The sequence below is a fragment of the Carcharodon carcharias genome, chromosome 8 (genome assembly GCF_017639515.1).
Source record: "Carcharodon carcharias isolate sCarCar2 chromosome 8, sCarCar2.pri, whole genome shotgun sequence".
Taxonomy (NCBI): Eukaryota; Metazoa; Chordata; class Chondrichthyes; order Lamniformes; family Lamnidae; genus Carcharodon; species Carcharodon carcharias.
The window spans coordinates 4,173,071-4,194,181 of NC_054474.1; positions in this window are offsets into that span (position 1 = coordinate 4,173,071).

The window sequence follows — 21,111 nt, forward strand, 5'->3', positions numbered from 1 at the left end:
GTGAAGAGGGTGTGTTTTGCAAAAATAAATGGTGAGACTTTTATCCACTGCTGCCATTGGATCTCACACTCTACTGACTTGTTTAATTGAGTGCAGCCCAAACGGACTCTAATTGAACCATTAGGCTTTGGTACTGTGACCATTCCAGAACATCATTTTATCGGTATGATTACTGGAGAGATGACCCCTTGTTGTAACATGTGTTTAATCTCGCTATTGCCTTTGTCTAAGAATGAATGCAGTGCCTTCCTCACTGTGAAGGGATATAGGCTTAACATCTGCCCTTAGGGTTCTGTGATATTCTATTTTCAGCTTTCCTAAGCCTGAAAATAGGGATGGAGGTTCACTCCTGAACACATTACTGGACTGCTCGTCAGCTTTTTCATTAACCTTGTAAATGAGCCTCAGCTGCAAGCATGTTTTTCTGCTTAATAATGATGACACCTGATTCTTTATCACATAAAAGGGGTTACACAATTTCGTCATCCTTGTATCTCAACCTTGTCAATTGCTGGCCTATTTAGTTTTAGTGTTGTCCCAACTGGATCTTGCAATTGGATGGAAGATGCCTGTATTGTGATATTTTAAGCCATTTCACTTCATCAGATAACACTGAAAAACTTGCATTAGTATCCAGCTTGAATTCTGTGGGGTAACCATCAGCGTCTAATTTAATACTCTAATAATTATTTTCTGTTTTATTAACTTCTCCTAAGTAGGTTATTTGGCTTTTCTGTGGCTCTTCTTGGTTTCATTGTTTTCTCTTTCTTCCTATAAGCGATAGGGATTTTGTATCTGCAGACTATTTTAAAATGTACAACCTTCCCACAGTTGTGGCGCTCAGCTCCCCCTGCTGGACGTTCTTCCCGCTTGTGCAGGGTTTTCCCGCCACATCAAGAGCATCTCAAGATGGCAGTTGGTCTCCTTTTTCCCAATTTCGCAGGCTTTTGCTTCACTGCTCTTTCTCCTTTTTGTCCAAAATAGTAAATGGTTTCACACATTTTTTCCCAAGGAACATCACTATCTACACAAACCACCGCTCTGTTTAACTTCCTAAGCTCAGTCTGTCTCGCTATTTCTACTGCTTTTGTGAGAGTTAAATCTTCCCTTGTTTCGCAAAAGATCTGATAGGGTTTCATCTCAGATCACGTATACGATCAGATATTAATTCATCTCCAAGGATCCCACAATCGCAATTCTCTACAAGTCTGTGCAGGTCATTTATAAACAAATCCATGGACTCACCCAGTTTTTACCCCCTCTTACAAAATTTCACTCACCCAATGATCACATTTTTTCAAACATTGAAGTGCCAATCAAATGCCTGGAGGACTTCCTTATTTGAGCTGAAAGTCTCTTGATGCCCTGTCTTGCAATAACATTGTCTGCTAGGCATAGGGTAAATTACCAACCTGACCTCTCTGTTCCTTCTTATGCAAACCTGAAGTTTTTCTGTATGTGGAGAATCACTTCCTCCAGTTGTCCCAGTGTTGAGCCTGTTGCGAGCATTCAACACTTCTGTGCAGTTCTGGAAATGGCAATGTAGACCTCATGCTTACCCTATGCTCCGTTACTCCAGTAGTTTGGCTTGTAGATTGTGCTCTGTTCTCACTGCTGCCTGGACTCTAGGTCTGTGTATCTGCGTGCATCTGCAGCACCAAGTGCTCAGTTCTCAGGTAGCTCTTCAATCTTTTCTCTTCTTGTCCTTTTGCCAATGATTTGTATGTCATTCTGGTCTGCAGCCTTCACCCAGCTTTTCTGGGTCTTTATGCTCTACCATCAGAGCAGAGTCTAGATGGAGTTTCTTTAGGGTTTGTCTTTTACCCTAAGAATGCTACCATAGACTGTTATTTGTAAAAAAAAACATTCTTGTTTATTTACAAATCTATATACATCACAGCATTCTACAAGAGGCTGTACTTCCACTTCTTGCCAGAGCTCAGTCTCTTAGTCATGCAACATTGCACCAGAGTCACATCAGTATCAGGTGCTCCTGAGGTTAACCCTTTACTCTGCAGTGCCCGGAGTCATAAACCACCTGGGCAGGGTCAGCACATGGACCCAGCCAATCACCTGAAGACAGCAAATATCAGCAAACCAGGCAGTTTAGGGTAAGGAGACCACCCACTAAAATCCATGGAGAAAAACCTTGCAGCTCCCTTTCATTTTCTGTTAATCGCTGAAATCTAATGCTCCAGTGCATTTGGTTGCAGACCCAGAAAAACCTCCCCTTTAAAGGACAATAAGAATGCTCATATTCTGCTTTCAAATAAGGTTTGTGACACTGTGACATTTGTCAAATTGTCCTGACAGGGTCACTGTTTTTAATTAAAATCAACTTCACAGCAAAATTAAAAACTAAGCCAGAGTGAAAACCTGCTGCTCATGTCATTTTCAAATAAACACAATGGATCAAAGAAGAGGTTAATACATACAATGTTTAATCAAACAACTTCCACTGAAGTTAAAATCATGGATCACTTTAGACATGTATTTCTTTCTCAATTTAAGTGTACTTAAGCTGTTTCCATCCCTTCTCTATTTTGTCAATTGTCCAGACATTCTACCTTCCAAAAGCACTGACACGGGGTATGCACCAAAGTCCTATTCCCACGTCAGTTGCCCATTCTTCCAACATGGAAAGGAGGAACTTGCATCTATGTGGTGCTCTCTTGAGCTGAGAATGTCCCAAAATTCATTTCAGCCAGTGAAGTACTTTTGAATTAAGTCCCTATTGTGATGTAGGGAAACGAGACAACAAAGTGGATGCAGCAAGGTTTCACAAACAGCGACTTGATGACAACCTGATAATCTGCGCTTAGTGATGTTTGTTGGAGGATAGATACCTTGCAGGACTGCCCTGCTCTTCCCTTTGTTCATTCACTGGCTGTGGATGTTGCTCAGGAGGACAGCCTTTACCATCCATCCCAACTTGCCTTTGAGAAGATGACCTTAGTAGCTTGCTCAGTCAATATCATAGGCGAGTTAAGAGTTAACCACATGGCTTTGGATCTAGAATCACTTGGGGGAGAATCTTTGGCTCTGCGAGCGAGGACAGGGCCCACTTGCCGAGGTGTAAAATAACGCGGGGTGACATCGGGTGTGCTGGTCGGCGACCTGTTAAAGGCCTATTATGGCCATTTAACTAACAATTAACTTAGTTAACAGAGCTGTCCGTCCAACCTTAAGGTTGGTGGGTAGATGATGAGCCCAGGCATCCTTTGCATTTTTTTGTGGAACCTCATCCACAGGTGGGATGAGGTCTCACGAACGATTTTAAATTTTCTCAAAATTTTTTATTGAAATTAATGTACATGTCCAGCTCATGCGACAGTTTAATATGAGGGGACATGTCATAAACATTTTTTCAATACTTTATTGAACTGGTAAAACTTAATACTAATCTCCCTGAGGCACCTCTGTGCAAGAGCGCACTCCCACCTCAGGGAACGCCTCCCCCCTCAGCCCTCACAAGGAGTGCACACACTTCAGGGTGCGCGTCACACTGGGTGTGCCTTAATTAGCCCGCCCACGTAAAATGGCAGTGCGGGCCCCATCGGGGGTGCCCATCGGGTCCACGCCAGCCCGTGCCCACCTCCACACAACCCCCCCAATGGGGAGGAAAATTCTACCCATAAATAGAATCACAGAAACTGAACTGGTCTAGCCATATAAATACTGTGGCTACAAGAGCAGGTCAGAGGCTAGGAATCCTGTGATGAGTAACTCATCTCCCAACTCTCCAAAGTCTGTCCACCATCTACAAGGCACAAGTCAGGAGTGTGATGGAATACTCCCCATTTGCCTGGGAGAGTGCAGTTCCCATAACACGCAACAAATTTGACACCGTCCAGGACAAAGCAGTTTACTTGACTGGCACCACATCCACAAACATTCACTCCCTCCATCACTGATACACAGTAGCAGCAGTGTGTGTACCATCTACAAGATACACTGCAGGAATTCACCAAGGCTCCTTCGACAGCACCTTCCAAACCCATGACCACTACCAATTAGAAGGACAAGGGCAGCAGATAGATGGGAACACCACCACCTAGAAATTCCCCTCCAAGTCACTCACCATCCTGACTTGGAAATATATCGCTGTTCCTTCACTGTCACTGGGTCAAAATCCTGGAACTCCCTCCCTAACAGCAATGTGGGTGTACCTACACCACATGGACTGCAGCGGTTCAAGAAGGCAACTCACTACCACCTTCTCAAGGGCAACTAGGGATGGGCAATAAATGCTGACCCAGCCAGCGAAGCCCACATCTCATGAATAAATAAAACAAAACATATATGTCCAAATCAGGTAGAAATGGCAGATTTCCATCCCTAAAGGATATTCGTGATCTAATTGGGACCTTTTCAATAATCCAATAGCTTCATGGTTACCATTTCTGGTTGTTACCTTTGTCAGTCCCTTGAAATGAGGCTGACTTCTACTGCGCTTCATGATGTGCATGTTCTCGGGTGACTCAGAAATCCTGGAGCTACAAGTCTTTGGGCAGAGAGGACAAATGTTGCTCTGGGGAAGGAGTGGGGAGGTTCTCAAGGGAGAGTTCCTGTTCTCTATCCTTCCACTTGTGTCTCTTCTCAACAGCATATGGTCAGTTTCTGACTGTGTTCACAGAATCACAGAATGGCTGTTACAGCATAAAAGGAAGCCACTTGGCCATTGTGTCTTGACTGGCTCTCCAAATGGGCAATTTACCCAGTGCAACTTCCTGGCCTTCTCCCCGTAGCCCTGCACATTCTTCCTTTTCAGATAATATTCCAATTTCCCCGTTAAATACCTCAATTAATCCTTCCTCCACCACAATTTCAGGCAGTGTATTCCAGATCCCCGTGTGAAAAAGTCTTCCTCGTGTCTCCATTGCTTCTTTTAACAATTACCTTAAAACTGTGCCCTCTTGATCTCGATCCTTCAAACCATGGGAATAGTTTTTTTTTCCCCCTATCTAATCTGTCCAAACCCCTCATGATTTTGAGTACATCAATCAAATCTCTTCTCAGCCTTCCCTTATCCAAGGAAAACAGTCCTCTCCAACTTAGCTACATCACTATGCGTTGCGACTGATACCATCTATTTAATTAATGGACTTCAAACAACAAGCTGCCTCAGTAGGATTTGAACTCATAGTTTTATTCCAGGCCTCTAGATTATTTGTTCAGTAACATAGCCACAATGCTGCCATACCCATCCTTTAAATACAGCTGTGGGTGTTTCACATCCACATGAGATAGGGCCTTAGTTTAAAGTCTCATTCAAAATATGGCACCTCCAGCAGTGCCTCACTTCATCAATGCTACATTAGAGCGTCCACCTAGATTTTGCGCTTAAGTCTCTAGAGTGGGGCTTGAACCCCCCCCACCGTCCACCTCAGAGAGAGAGCTACCTGTTGAACCACAGCAAACACACAGCATGAGTTGCTGAAGACATTACAGAGCAAAAGTTCTGATTGGGAAACTTCACATTGAACATGTTTGGAAGCCTCTGGCTGGGTGTGTTTGCAAACAAATAACTCAAAAAAAAATAATTAAATGCATATTCCTGTAGACTTCATTACTATACAGGCAGAGCCTACATAAAAACACATCTACGGCAAATATGCTAAGTGTTCATACATGGAGTTCGTCACCCCAATTTCATAGATGAATCTGATATAGTTACCATCCACATAAGTATTTTCATAGAATCCTTGAATGCTGACAGTACAGATTGACCAGCTGTGTTTGTGCTGGCTTTTGGCAAGAGCAACTCACCTAGTGCCACTCCCCAGCCTTTACCCCGTGACCCTGAACATTTTTCCTCTTCAGATAATTATCCAGTTCTCTTTTGAAAGCCATGATTCCATGATTAAAGCAATGATTGAATCTGCCTCCACCACACGCTCAGGCAATGCATTCCAGATCCTAACCATTAGCTGCACAAAAAAAAAAGTTTCTTGTCATTTCATCATTGCTTCTTTTGCCAATCACCTTAAATCTGTGCCCTCTGGTGCTCCATCCTTCCACCAATAAAAACATTTTCTCCCTATCTACTGTGTCCAGACCCTTCATGATTTTGAACACCTCTATCAAGTCTCCTTCCAACCTTCTGTCTTCCAAGGAGAACAGTCCCAAATTTTCCCATCTATTCACATAACTGAAGTCCCTCATCCTTGGAACAAATCTTGTGAATCTTTCTAATGTTTTCACATCATTCCTAAAGTGTGGTGCCCAGAACTAGATGCAATACTCCAGTTGAGTTCAAAGCAATATTTTATACAAGTTTCACATAACTTTCTTGCTTTAGTACTCTATGCCTACATTTATCAAACCTAGCATCCCGTGTGCTTTATTAAATGTGCTCTCAACCCGCCCTGCCACTTTAATGAATTGTACACATATGGGCCCAGGCTCCCCTGCTCTTGAACCCCCTTTAGAATTGTACCCTTTATTTTATATTGCCTCTTCTTGTTCTTCCTACCGCAATTAATTACTCCATGCTTTTCTTCATTAAATTTCATCTGCCACTTATCTACACATTCCCCAGCCTGTCTACATCCTTTTGAAGTTTAACATTATCCACCCCCCCCCCCAACAGTTCACAATGCTTCCAAGTTTTGTGTCATTTGTACATTTTGAAATTGTGTCCTGTACACCAAAGCCTAAGTCACTAATACATAACAAGAAAAGCAGGGGTCATAACACTAAGACTTGAGGAAGCCTTGGACACACCTTGTTCCAGTCTGAAGAACAACCATTCACCAGAACTCTGTTTCCTGTCAATCAGCTCATTTTGTATCCATGCTGCTACAGTCCTTTTAATTCTGTCTGCCCTCATTTTGCTCTAAAGGCTTTTATAATAACTATATAGTTTTCAAATGTTGTGGAAGTAACTCATTCATTTCTGTAAAAAAAATATGAAACAGTAACCTTCTTGTTTAGTCTCTATGGCTATAGGAAATTGAAGAATCTTTGAAGACTCTAAGGGAAAAACTCAATGGCTTCCTCTGTGGTGAGTTTGGTGGCTGGGGATGGGGGTATTTAATCAGGTGGGAGAGTAGCAGGCGGCAACCCCACCACCTTCCTGCCTATAATCTGATTAAGTCCGTGGTGGGAAGACCCGGCCACCAATACAAAAGCACACAGTGCCTGATCAAGCAACCCGGCATCGGGGGCTGGGTGGGGGGGTGGGGGACACTGAGAGTCACTCTTCTGCCCTTGCTGCCAGCCCACCTCGCCCTTCCTGGGTCTTAGATTGATGTAGTACCAGCAGCAGCCACCACCACCCTGGTGGTGCTGCTGAATAATGTGGAGTTGTCAGTCTCTGATTGGCCAGCAGCTTTTGGTGCATAGGACTTCCGCTCCCGATGCTCTTGAGCCTGCGCTGTCCAGTTAATGTGGCAGGCCTTCCTGAAAAGAGACAATGTGTGGCTCTGTCTAGCTCTCCAGTCAGCAGGCCAGGCCCCTGTCACCTCCATTCAATAGTGCCCTGAGTTTGGGTTACATGTCACTAAAACAAACAAATGAGTGACAGGCAACTCCTAACAATACATTGGCAACTTGAGTTCAACTATACTGAAAGACTACCCTGGTGCAGGTTTAAACATTCTGTCTGTTTCCCCTTCCTTTGATGTACACAATTGTATTTTGATATTTGAAACTCAGCCATGTATAAAGATTGGAGTTTTTAATTTTCTAAAATGTATTTGCATCTGTTGCCTCCTTCAGTCAATCAATCAAAACATTGGCCATTCTTCGATTAAAGAGATGTTTTTGTTCTAAGTTTACTTTTCATTCATTTCTCATATTAAACTCTGGGCTACTTTTGAGGCCTGCTTCAAATAAGCCACAATTCTGGTTTGATGTTTCTATACCATTTAATAGTTTGCATCTGCCAATGAGGTTCCCCTTAATCATTGAACAGTTAAGCTCCTCTGATCCTTCTTTGTGGCCATCTCTCGTTACACTTGGGATTAATCCTTTTGCTCTTTTTTATACACTTGTGCATACAAATCTGTTCAGGCTACAAAGGCACAGTCAAGTTAACTGGGGATTCAGGGGCTTCATTAGATCACTAGAAGCTTGGGGGAAATGACCTCAGATATGATAAGAGATACAGTATATCTGAAACTTGGATTTATCCTTACTTTTTCAATCCTTTGTACTAAACTTCTACTCTTGAAGCCTGCCTTAGTAGCCGGCCAAACGTGTCTCAATCTTTGCAAAATTTTTCATGTGCTGACTGGCAAATCTGAAACAAAGCAAAAGAACCTGGAGGTCAGATATGGAGCAGAATAGTTTTGGTAGGAAGAACCACTGCAGATTGTTTGCAGGTGAATCTCGTGGTAAGGCCAAATCGATCATTTAAAGAGGTTTGAAACTGAATCACTCTCTGCCCAAAGAGCCATAGAACCATGCAGAGAGAAGATGGAGGAAAAGCAATTAATAAAGATAAAATTAATCAGGAAAGTATCAAGGAGAAGTTATAAAATAGTTTTATGCAGTTTTGAAAAATGATTAAAATTAATCACATTGCCTCACATTGTGTGATGGTAATGAAAGCAAAATTGTAATGTTCACCGTTATTACTCCTCCAAAGCTGAGAGTGACCGTGGGAGTCTGTATATGCACAGAGAAATGCAGAGATCCAGAAGCTGCTGTCAGTGATCCTACACTAATCCACAAGGTGAGCTGCTGAGACATCCCCAGACTGCAATAAATGGGAAATCTTTGAGTTGACAGAAACTACCACTATTGTGCTATCAGTTTCATGAAAGAACCCTTGAAAAAGTTAAACTATGTCAAATGAGGTGTAACTGGGTCTTTTTTTAACAGCATACAAACTTGACAAGTACTCGTGAACACCCTCTCTGGCCTGAAAAGCTCATTTTATATTCAGAAAATGTCAATTTTCTTCTTTAAGATAAAAATTCACAATTTAAAATAATATTTTGAAGTTTGATTATGTTAATATTTTAGCTTCTATTTAACTCTAATCATAATAATTTATTTTGCAATCTGAAGATTAAAAATAAACGAGAAGGCAAAAATACATTTATGTTCCTGGGTTGTTATCTGTAAAAATATTTAAATTCGATTGGCTGCTTACTCTGCTTGTTGACATCATTGTTGCTTCATGCCTAGAAATCCCCTTGACTTGATGCCCAATTTAAATTGATATTAGGAAAAGGGAAACCCACTTCACAGAGATCACCAGATCTTTGTAAAAAGTAATTAAAGGCATTAAGGAATACGGGGTAAAGACAGTTCTGGAGTTAGTTTGCAGGTCAACAATGATTTCATTGAATGGAGGAGTGGGCTCAGGCAGTGAAATGGCCTATTCCTGTTGCTATGTTCCTACTACAGCATTGAGTGCTGTTGCTTTGCCACTGACTGCAAACTGTTGCCTATTATATCACAATATTCAGAAGATGTCATGTTGAAGATGCTGGGATTATGGTTGCAATATAATACTGAGTGAGGCTTTGCTTAAGAGTGAGACTAAAGAGTAGGTCTCTTGAGTGGTAGCAGCGGTAGCTCTGATGGTACTTGCCCACTGAATCATCACTAATGGGCTTTTGTGGCAATGTAGCTTAAGGGGCAATTTTCAACCTGCTTCCAAGTTGTGAAACTGACATTGTAGGTGACTGATGTTGTAGAAACTACCCGAATTGAGAATTTGAAAATTCACCCATTGTTGCCCAAGGGCCTGAGATCTTGACCTCCAGCATGATGTCAATGTCATGGATGGATTTTTCTTAATGCATCCTTGGGTTATGGACAATAATGGATTCATCCCCCATCACATCCATAAGAAGATGGTGGTGGACTGCTGCAGTCCACGTGGTGAAGATACTCCCATAATGCTGTTCAGTAGGGACTTCCAGGATCTTGACACAGTAACGTTGAAGGAATGATGATATATGTCCAAGTCAGGATGGAAATTGACCTTCTTCCTGAACTGCTGGTAACAGTTTTTGATTCATCTGAGTGGCTCAGCATAGGTCCTTTTCATCAAAGGTTTATTTATTTAAAATCAATTTCTGCCACAGCCAAGGACTGAATTGAGAAATTTTTACCATCAATCATTTTTCCAACTAAAATACACAAAAAAAACAGAAAAAGCAGAGTAAAATAACCAGAACTTGCTGCATCCCTAGCCAAGCTGTTCCAGTACAGCGACAACACTGGCATCTACCTGACTATGTGGAAAGTTACCCAGGTATGTCCTGTACACAAAAAGCAGAACAAATCCAACCCGGCCGATTACTGCCCCATCAGCCCACTCTCCATCATCAGTAAAGTAATTGAAGGGGTCATCAACAGTGCTATCAAGAAGCAGTTGCTTAGCAATAACCTGCTCACTGATGCCCAGTTTGGGTTCCGGCAGGGCCACTCAGCTCCTGACCTCATAACTGGCTTAGTTTTAACATGGGCAAAAGAGCTGAACTCCCGAGGTGAGGTGAGAGTGACTGCCCTTGACGTCAAGGCAGCATTTGACCGAGTGTGGCATCAAGGAGCCCTAGCAAAACTGGAGTCAGTGGGAATCAGGGGGAAAACTCTTTGCTGGTTGCTGTCATACCTAGCACAAGGGAAAGTGGTTGTGGTTGTTGAAGGTCAGTCATCTGAATTCCTGGACATCATTGCAAGAGTTCCTCAGGGTTGTGCCCTCGGCCCAATCATCTTCAGCTGCTTCATCAACGATCTTCCCTCCATCATAAAGTCAGAAGTGGGGATGTTCACTGATGATTGCACAGTGTTCAGCACCATTTGTCACTTCTCAGGTACTGAAGCAGTCCATGTGCAAATGCAGAAAGACCTGGACAATATCCAGACTTGGGCTGTCAAGTGGCAAGTAACATTCATGCCACTCAAGTGCCAGGCAATGAGCATGTCCAACAAGAGAGAATCAAACCATTGCCCCTTGACATTCAATGGCATTACCAACACTGAATCATCCACTATCAACATTTGGGGTTACTATTGACCAGGAACTGAACTGGACTAGCCATATAAATACTGTGGCTACAAGATCAGGTCAGAGGCTAGGAATCCTGCAGTGAGTAACTCACCTCTTGACTCCCCACCATCTACAAGGCACAATTAAGGAATGTGATGAATGACTCTCCACTTGCCTGGACGAATGCAATGCAGCTCCAACAACACTCAAGAAGTTTGACACCATTTAGTTCAAAGCAGCTCGCTTGATTGGCATCCAATCCACAAACATTCACTCCCTCCACCACTGATGGACAATGGTTGAAGTGTGTACCATCTACGCAATGCACTGCAGGAACTCACCAAGGTTCCACAGACAGCACCTTTGAAAGCGACGACCACTACCATCTGGGAGGACATGGAAACACCACCACCTGGGAGTTCCCCTCCAGGGCACTCACCATCCTGGCTTGGAAATATATCACCGTTCCTTCACTGCCTCTAGGACAAAATCCTGGAACTTCCTTTCTAACAGCACTGTGGATGTACCTGCACCACAGGGACTGCAACAGTTCAAGAAGGCATCTCACCATCACAAGGGCAATTAGGGATTATCAATAAATGCTGGCCTAGTCAGCAATGCCCACATCCCATGAATTTATTTAAAAATTAGGGTCTACATTATCAGGATTCAACTAAACAGTCATTTGAGTTTATTCATTGTGAAGATGAGATATGGTCATGGACTATTCTTAAATATTGTCATCTTACCTCTTAATTCAGTTAGTTGTTTTGAGCTCTATAGCTGGTAGCCACTGTGAGATCTATCTCTATGTAGTGTTATGACCACAGCCGGTGTTTATTGCTGTGCGAACCCAATCCCAGCAGGAAACTTGACTCACGGACCCCAAACGTTTTTTTTTGTACTCTGATAATGAGAAGATGTACCGATCTCAGCAGTGAGAGTTCCAGTAACACTTCTGGGTTGTTTTAAATTACAAGTAAAAGTTTTATTAACAAAAAAATAGAAAAGAAAACTTAAGCACACAGGATTACAGTTATGCAATTTAGTCTTTGTGATTCATTTGGTTTCAGCACCTTACAGTGGGTGAACTCCAATTACCGGGACTGGGCTCTACGATAAAAACAAAAAAACTGCGGATGCTGGAAATCCAAAACAAAAACAGAATTACCTGGAAAAACTCAGCAGGTCTGGCAGCATCGGCGGAGAAGAAAAGAGTTGATGTTTCGAGTCCTCATGACCCTTCGACAGAACTTGAGTTAGAGTCCAAAAAAGAGTTGAAATATAAGCTGGTTTAAGGTGTGTGGGGGGGGGGCGGAGAGAGAGAGAGAGAGAGAGGTGGAGTGGGGGTGTGGTTGTAGGGACAAACAAGCAGTGATAGAAGCAGATCATCAAAAGATGTCAACAACAATAGAACAAAAGAACACATAAGTGTTAAAGTTAAAGTTGGTGATATTATCTAAACAAATGTGCTAATTAAGAAGGGCACTCAAGGTATAGCTCTAGTGGGGGTGGGGAGAGCATAAAAGATTTAAAAAAAATGTTTTAAAAATAATGGAAATAGGTGGGAAAAGGAAAATCTATATAATTTATTGGAAAAAAAAAGGAAGGGGGAAACAGAAAGGGGGTGGGGATGGGGGAGGGAGCTCACGACCTAAAGTTGTTGAATTCAATATTCAGTCCGGAAGGCTGTAAAGTCCCTAGTCGGAAGATGAGCTGTTGTTCCTCCAGTTTGCGTTGGGCTTCACTGGAACAATGCAGCAAGCCAAGGACAGACATGTGGGCAAGAGAGCAGGGTGGAGTGTTAAAATGGCAAGCGACAGGGAGGTTTGGGTTATTCTTGCGGACAGACAGCAGGTGTTCTGCAAAGCAGTCGCCCAGTTTACGTTTGGTCTCTCCAATGTAGAGGAGACCACATTGGGAGCAACGAATGCAGTAGACTAAGTTGGGGGAAATGCAAGTGAAATGCTGCTTCACTTGAAAGGAATGTTTGGGTCCTTGGACGGTGAGGAGAGAGGAAGTGAAGGAGCAGGTGTTGCATCTTTTGCGTGGGCATGGGGTGGTGCCATAGGAGGGGGTTGAGGAGTAGGGGGTGATGGAGGAGTGGACCAGGGTATCCCGGAGGGAGCGATCCCTACGGAATGCCGATAAGGGGGGGTGAAGGGAAGATGTGTTTGGTGGTGGCATCATGCTGGAGTTGGCGGAAATGGCTGAGGATGATCCTTTGAATGCAGAGGCTGGTGGGGTGATAAGTGAGGACAAGGGGGACCCTATCGTGTTTCTGGGAGGGAGGAGAAGGCGTGAGGCCGGATGCGCGGGAGATGGGCCGGACCATTTCCCGCGCATCCGCCCTCACGCCTTCTCCTCCCTCCCAGAAACATGATAGGGTCCCCCTTGTCCTCACTTATCACCCCACCAGCCTCCGCATTCAAAGGATCATCCTCCGCCATTTCTGCCAACTCCAGCATGATGCCACCACCAAACACATCTTCCCTTCACCCCCCCTATCGGCATTCCGTAGGGATCGCTCCCTCCGGGACACCCTGGTCCACTCCTGCATCACCCCCTACTCCTCAACCCCCTCCTATGGCACCACCCCATGCCCACGCAAAAGATGCAACACCTGCTCCTTCACTCCCTCTCTCCTCACCGTCCAAGGACCCAAACACTCCTTTCAAGTGAAGCAGCATTTCACTTGCATTTCCCCCAACTTAGTCTACTGCATTCGTTGCTCCCAATGTGGTCTCCTCTACATTGGAGAGACCAAACGTAACCTGGGCGACCGCTTTGCAGAACACCTGCGGTCTGTCCGCAAGGATAACCCAAACCTCCCTGTCGCTTGCCATTTTAACACTCCACCCTGCTCTCTTGCCCACATGTCTGTCCTTGGCTTGCTGCATTGTTCCAGTGAAGCCCAACGCAAACTGAAGGAACAACACCTCATCTTCCGACTAGGCACTTTACAGCCTTCCGGACTGAATATTGAATTCAACAACTTTAGGTCGTGAGCTCCCTCCCCCATCCCACCCTCTTTCTGTTTCCCCCTTCCTTTTTTTTCCAATAAATTATATAGATTTTCCTTTTCCCACCTATTTCCATTATTTAAAAAAAAAATTAAATCTTTTATGCTCTCCCCACTACCACTAGAGCTATACCTTGAGTGCCCTACCATCCATTCTTAATTAGCACATTCGTTTAGATAATATCACCAACTTTAACTTTAACACCTATGTGTTCTTTTGTTCCATTGTTGTTGATATCTTTTGATGATCTGCTTCTATCACTGCTTGTTTGTCCCTACAACCACACCCCCACTCCACCTCTCTCTCTCTCTCTCTCTCCGCCCCCCCCACACACCTTAAACCAGCTTATATTTCAACTCTTTCTTGGACTCGAACTCAAGTTCTGTCGAAGGGTCATGAGGACTCGAAACGTCAACTCTTTTCTTCTCCGCCGATGCTGCCAGACTTGCTGAGTTTTTCCAGGTAATTCTGGGCTCTATGATGTCATTTTGAAGCATAGATTCAATTTCTTTCCACACTCGAGCTAACTTTACTGGATTTAATCTATATGGGTGTTGCTTTATAGACTCTGAATTCCCCACATCAACATCATGTACAGTTAAATCTGTTTTCGCCAGTTTATTTCCACAAACTGCTTTGTGTAACTGCAATAGCTCTTTTAAATCATTCCGACAATTTTCTGGAAGGTAATCCAACATTACATCTAGATTCTTAAGCATTCCCTTATTGTCTAATTTAATCAGAGGAATATCAATTTCAGCATCCTTAATTCCTATCTCACTCCTACTTATAACTGCCAGTACCTCCTGCTGTCTAATCTCTCTGTCAAAGTATTTTTTGAGCATATTTACATGGCACACTTGCTACCCCTTCCTTCTTTCTAGGCTATTTATTACATAGTTTACTTCACACAGTCTCTTTTCAATCTGGTAAGGTCCACTAAACCTTGCTTTCAACTGTTCGCCTGACACTGGCAACAACACTAACACTTTCTCCCCAGCCACAAAACTATGAGCCTTTGCCCTTTTGTCTGCCTTTGCCTTCATCACTTGATCAGATATCTTCAAATGTTTTCTTGCTAATTCACACACCTTACTCAATCTCTCTGACTTCTGTCATATAATCCAGGAGATTTGTTTCAGAATTTCTCCTGAATCAGCTTCAGTGGTCCCTTTACTTCATGACCATTAAGTTAACTCGAAAGGACTGAACCCTGTTGACTGCTTAGGAGCATCCCTAATAGCAAACAACAGGAATGGAATCCCCCGATCCCAATCGTGTGGATAGTCTTGACTATATACTCTGATCATAGTCTTTAAAGCCTGATGCCACCTTTCTAAGGCACCTTGTAATTCGGGGTGATGACCTAAATTGTTTTATTCCTAGGCTGTTCATTGCTCCTTTAAACAGCGGTGACATGAAATTCAATCTGACTGTATTTCTTTTGGTAAAGAATTTGGTTAACTCCTCTACAACCACCTTCGCTGTAATTTTCCTTAAAGGTATTGCTTCTGGAAATCTCGTGGACTCATCCATTATTGTCAGTAAATACTGATTTCCACTTTTAGTCCTAGGGAGGTGTCTTACACAATCAATCAGGACCTTGTTAAAAGGTTCCTTAAATGCTGGAATTGGAATTAAAGGTGCAGGCTTAATCGCTGCCTGAGGCTTTCCTATCACCTGACATGTGTGACACATTTGACAGAAGACCACATTTTTATGTAGCCCAGATCAGTAGAAATGTTTTTGTATCCTAGCTTGAGTTTTCCTAATTCCCAAATATCCAGCCATTGGAATTTCATGAGCCTCTCTCAAATTTTTATTCAGTTCCCTAATGGTATCGCTATTTGGTGTACTACTGTCCACTTTTCATCTGCTGGGACATGAGGTGGTCTCCATTTCCTCATTAACACATTGTTCTTAATGTAATAACACTCCAGAATGCATTCAGCTTCTGTTTCAAAATAAGCTACCTCATATAATTTCTTTAAATCTGAATCCTTCTGCTGTAGCCCACTAACTGCACTGAGCTGAACACCTCAACCTTATTCTCTTTACTCTTCTCCTCTTGAGCAATATTTTCAAGGATTGGTCCAGCCAACTGAATTTCAGTATCCTCCCCCTGTCTTTTAGATTTTTCCTCTTCCAGTTTAAACTTGTGTGTTTGTGATATCGTTACCACACAATCTGGAAACAATCCAGGATGCTCTTTCTGTAACCTGCCTGTTGCTTGTGTCTCAACAGGCTGATCCACTATAGTAGCCATTGTCCATATCTGTGATCCAGCTATATAATTGCCTAGAATAAATTGAATCCCTGCAATGGGCAATTTCTCTATTACCCCAACAATCAACTCTCCTGTTTTCAAATCACTTTCAAATTTACCTTGCACAACGAAATAGGTTTGACTTTGTGATGGATTCCTTTAATTAATATTTTGTCCTGCAGTAGCCCTTCTGGGCAACAGATAGCACTATCACATAACATTAAGGACTGGCTAGCCCTAGTATCCTTCAGAATTTTAAGATCCTTTCCTGTTCTTCCTTGTACACATGGATGTATTTTACCTCCACATATAAAATCTTTAAACATCTTTGCAAGCTGTCCCCCAGAACTCCCTTGGATAAGTTGTGAACACATTCCCACTTCTCCAGCTACCACTGAGTCTTCCTGCTCCACCTGTACACAAACCATTGGCTTTTCTTGCCTCTGGGTCTCAGAGCCCACAGCATTCTTAATTCCAAAACTTTTCTGAGTTCTAGCTACTGTAATCGGTTTCTTGACTAACCTCCAAAAACTTGATTTTGTGTGTCCCACCTTATTACAATGATAATATATCAGTTTCCTTCCTTCAAATCTAATTTCATCTTCCCAACTTTAATAGTCTGGTGTCCTTCAGTTTGATCCTTATTTCTAATGTTTTTGCCATCACTAGGTTTTCTAAATCTCCAGCTTCCTTGCTGATTCCCATATGACCCTTTCCCTTACACTCAACTGATTATGCGAAAAATTATACATACCGGCTAAAATAGCAGCTTCCCTGAACTTTTTGCTTTGTCTCTCATTTAATTATGTCCTAATGTTTACTGGAATGCTATTTCTAAATTCTTCCACAATCGTAGCCTCTCTTTCAAAAGTCTTATCCAACTTTAGTGCCCTGGACCATTGATCCCAGATAACATCTTTTTCTCTTTCTGTTTAGCGTCTTTCTCCCACTGATGCTTCCGATGTTTTTCTTTTCTAACTCAAGTTTTTTTTTCAGTTCTCTTTCTCTTTCTTCCAATTCAATTCTTTTCAGTTCCATTTCTCATTCAAGTTCAAACTTCTTAATTTGCAACTGAAGTCTTACAACCTCCAGCAGTGACACACCAGTTTCAGGTATCCCTTCCTCGACATTAAATGCTGGGTAAGTACATTAACAATATGAGCATTACAAAATTACACTTCTATCTCTACTTGAACTTTCTCTGCTAATTCTTTCAACTGAGTTTTAGTCAGAGATTTCAAGTTCTCCACAGATACATTTTCCACTCCCAGAAAAGTCGTAGCAATTTCCAAAGCCATGTTGCAGTCTAACCACTTTAAAAACCCTCAACACAAAAACTCTTGAGTTCAGCGTTCTTCTAGTACTCATATCCCTTGGATTCACAAACCCCAACCCAATCAAGGAATTTCAATAATCCTGCAAAGAGCCCCCAAATCTGTTATGACCTCAGCCGGTGTTATTTGCTGTGCAAACCCAATCCCAGAGGGAAATTTGGCTCATGGACCATGACCTTTTTTTTTGTATTCTGATAGTGAGAAGAAGATGTAGCATTCTCAGCAGGAAGAGGTCCAGTAACAATTTGTTTAAAAAAAATACAGGTAAAAGGTTTATTAACAAAAATAAATAAACTTAGGCACACAATATTACAGTTATACAATTAAGGCTAGTCTTACAAATCATCCCTCCAAAAACTCTCCACTTGGTCAAACCCTCAAGTAAGCCCCCTCAAGGCAACATTCTCTAATAGATGTATAAATATGAAAAATCTAATAATATCACACAGGGCAAACTGTAGCTTCAGTAAAGGTGCACCGCATGACCATTACCTATTCCACTTTATGGTATAGAGTCCACTTCAGAGTAAAACTGTTTGCTGCAGCCCAAGACTTATCAACAGCTCAGACAGCTCCAGCTATCTCCAGCCATCTTCAGTTTAACAGCTATACAACCATCTCTCCAGTTCAATAGGTAAAAACCAGCTATCCACAGTAACTCTAATATATCGTTTTTTTCCCATTTCACATCAGTCCCATTGTTCTCACACCCCTTTGAAATACAAACCCGTCCAAATATAAGATATTTGCTTTTGGGTCAATAAAAATGTAATACCCCACCACTATTTACCTATGGACTCCTGCAAGGTGTAAACATTTTCCTTTTTAACCTCTAACTCCCTTTTGAAATTCAGACAAGCTCTCAACTTAGCTAAAAATGCAAATGTTAGATCTAACCAATTTACTTCTGCCTCAACTTAACACCTTTATCCTTTTAATGTTTTCAAACCCTCAGAAAACTTGAATTAAATCACGCACACATGCACAAACACACACACACGTACAAACACACACAGACACACACACGCACAAACACTCACAGACACACACACACACACACACACACCCACAAATGGCCTTCTTTACAGAATAACACAATATTCTCCAAAATATAAAAAAAAAATCCATTCTCACAGCTGTAAGCAGTAAAGTTTAGAGTTCAATATTGATTTCACAAAAGAACAACAGTGTTGATTGTGCCTGTTCTTGAGTGACTCTAGACGGCTGTGGTGTAAAACATCTGAGGAAACAGAGCCAAAAATGACTCTGAAAGTCCTTTTCTGAACACTCTCAATAGTTTCACTGCTTTGTTTTTCCACTCGATCACCCAGGTGCCCCATATTCCAAAACAGGGCAAACAGAAGATGTGAAATGGTTCCAAGATCACCGCTTGAGAAGGAATGATATTTCAGGTCCTGAAGATCGTTGTTAGCTAATACAATTGACATGCAAGTCCCATTTTAGATTACTCTGGATAAATATATCTAACGGTTTGACAGTGTTATGCTGTTGAAATGTGATGTCATTCAGTGATAGATTCGGCAGGGCTAGTTTGTTTCAAGTGAAGCAGATGTCAACAATCGCACACTTACTGGGCTTATGGCCCATTCCATTCTCTACAAATTTGTGTAGAGTTGTGAAGTTGCTCAAGAGCAGCTGGTATATGGGATTCAGTATGAATGCCATGTTTCTTGATAACTATCAGGCTGTCAACATATTTAAAGCAGCGAATGCCAGTATCAACTTCTCTGTAGCCAGCATCATTGATCACAGCAAGGAACACAACTGGCTTCATCTTAGTTCCCTGGGGGACTCCGGTGCGCCCAGTCAGAAACTTTATTGATGAACTTGGCACACTGTTCACGATTTGAAATTAAGCCACGTATCTAAGAAACCCCTAAGAGATAAATTAACTCCCATTTATAGGAGTTTTTTGATAGCGATTGTGTGCTCAATGTGGCCGAATGCTTTGGACAAGTCTAAAAGCATCATTGAAGATATTGATCCCGATCTATCAGCATGCTCCTGGAGTCTGTGCAGGATATCGATCAGGCAATGTGAAGTTGATGCAAATTGTTTGGGGTCAAAGCTGTTCTGCATTGTCTCCATTGTTTGTCAGAGGGTGTCTCCAATTTTGCAGAAATGTTCAATTAGAACAGTTGGGCACAGGCTATCAATGCTGGTGGATGACAATTTCAGAATAGGAATGACAATATCCCCACTTTATTGGAACTATCTGTTGCACATATGCCACATTGATTTTGTCTGTCAAAAGTTCAGCAAGATCATAAGAGAACTAATCAATGAGTCTGGAGGACAACGTTTACAAGAATGTTGCCAGGGCCTGAAAATTTCAGCTATGTAGACAGATTGGAAAGGCTGGGGTTGATTTCCTTAGAACAGAGGAGGGTGAGGGATGGCTTAATTGAGGTGCACAAAATTATGAGGTGTGTAGATAGGACAGACAGGAAAGACTTGTTTCCCCTAGCTGAGAGGCCAATTAATGGGGGCAATAGATTCAAGATGATTGGTGGAAGGATTAGAGGAGACATGAGGAAAATCTTTTTCACCCAGATGGTGATGGGCATCTGGGATTCACGGCCTAAATTGGTAGTTGAGGCCAAAATGCTCAACTCATTTAAAAGGTACCTGGATCTGCATCAAAAGTGCTGGACCAAGGCTATGGACCAGGTGCTGGAAAATGGGATTAAAATGAGCGGCTAGTTTCTTTTTCTCTTTTTGGCCGGTGCAGGTACAATGGGCTGAATGGCCTCTTTCTGTACCATAATTTTTCTTCAGCTTTATGACAGTAAGAACCGCTTGCTTTACAAGATTTGATTTTCCGAAGTTCTCAGTTGACCTTCCATGGCTGAGCCTGGAGGATTGGAAGGGATGGTAGATACGCTGGGAGTAAGGAAGAGTTCACTAGATCATCTGCAGCAGATACAAAGTAGGAACACATTGCATCTGCGATAGCTTGGTGATTAGCTTGGTCCATGTTATCAACTGTGATATTACAAAGTGAGTTCCTGCTGCCAGTTGCCATTAAGCGAATCTTGCAATACTCCTGACTTTGAATGTCTTAGACATTCTACCTTGGAAGTGAAGTGATTTTGCTTTGTGTCATTTTGCATGTGAATTTGTTGGAGTAATGTCTCCAGCACAGACATTCTCCACTAAGATGAAAGGCATGCTGACCATCTTGTATGAGGGTCTTTATGTACCTGCGCCATCCAAACTTTAACCTGTGGATGCTGGCAAATACTTGGCTGTGCAAACTAAGTGCTCATTGCTTGATGGAGTGTGCGATAAAACAGGTTACACCTATCGTTCACCTCAGACCAATCTTAATTGCTCAACCATGTTCCAAACTTGCACTACGTTGCTCCCTCTCAAGGTTTTACGAAGAACTTGTGAGCAGCGTTGCTATGCTAAAGGAATGCTTTCAGTCTCACAATAACACATTAATAATTGCTGAGTCCCAGGGGTGAGGTAATTTCCATCGGTTGTAATGATCAGCAAAACTCATACTAC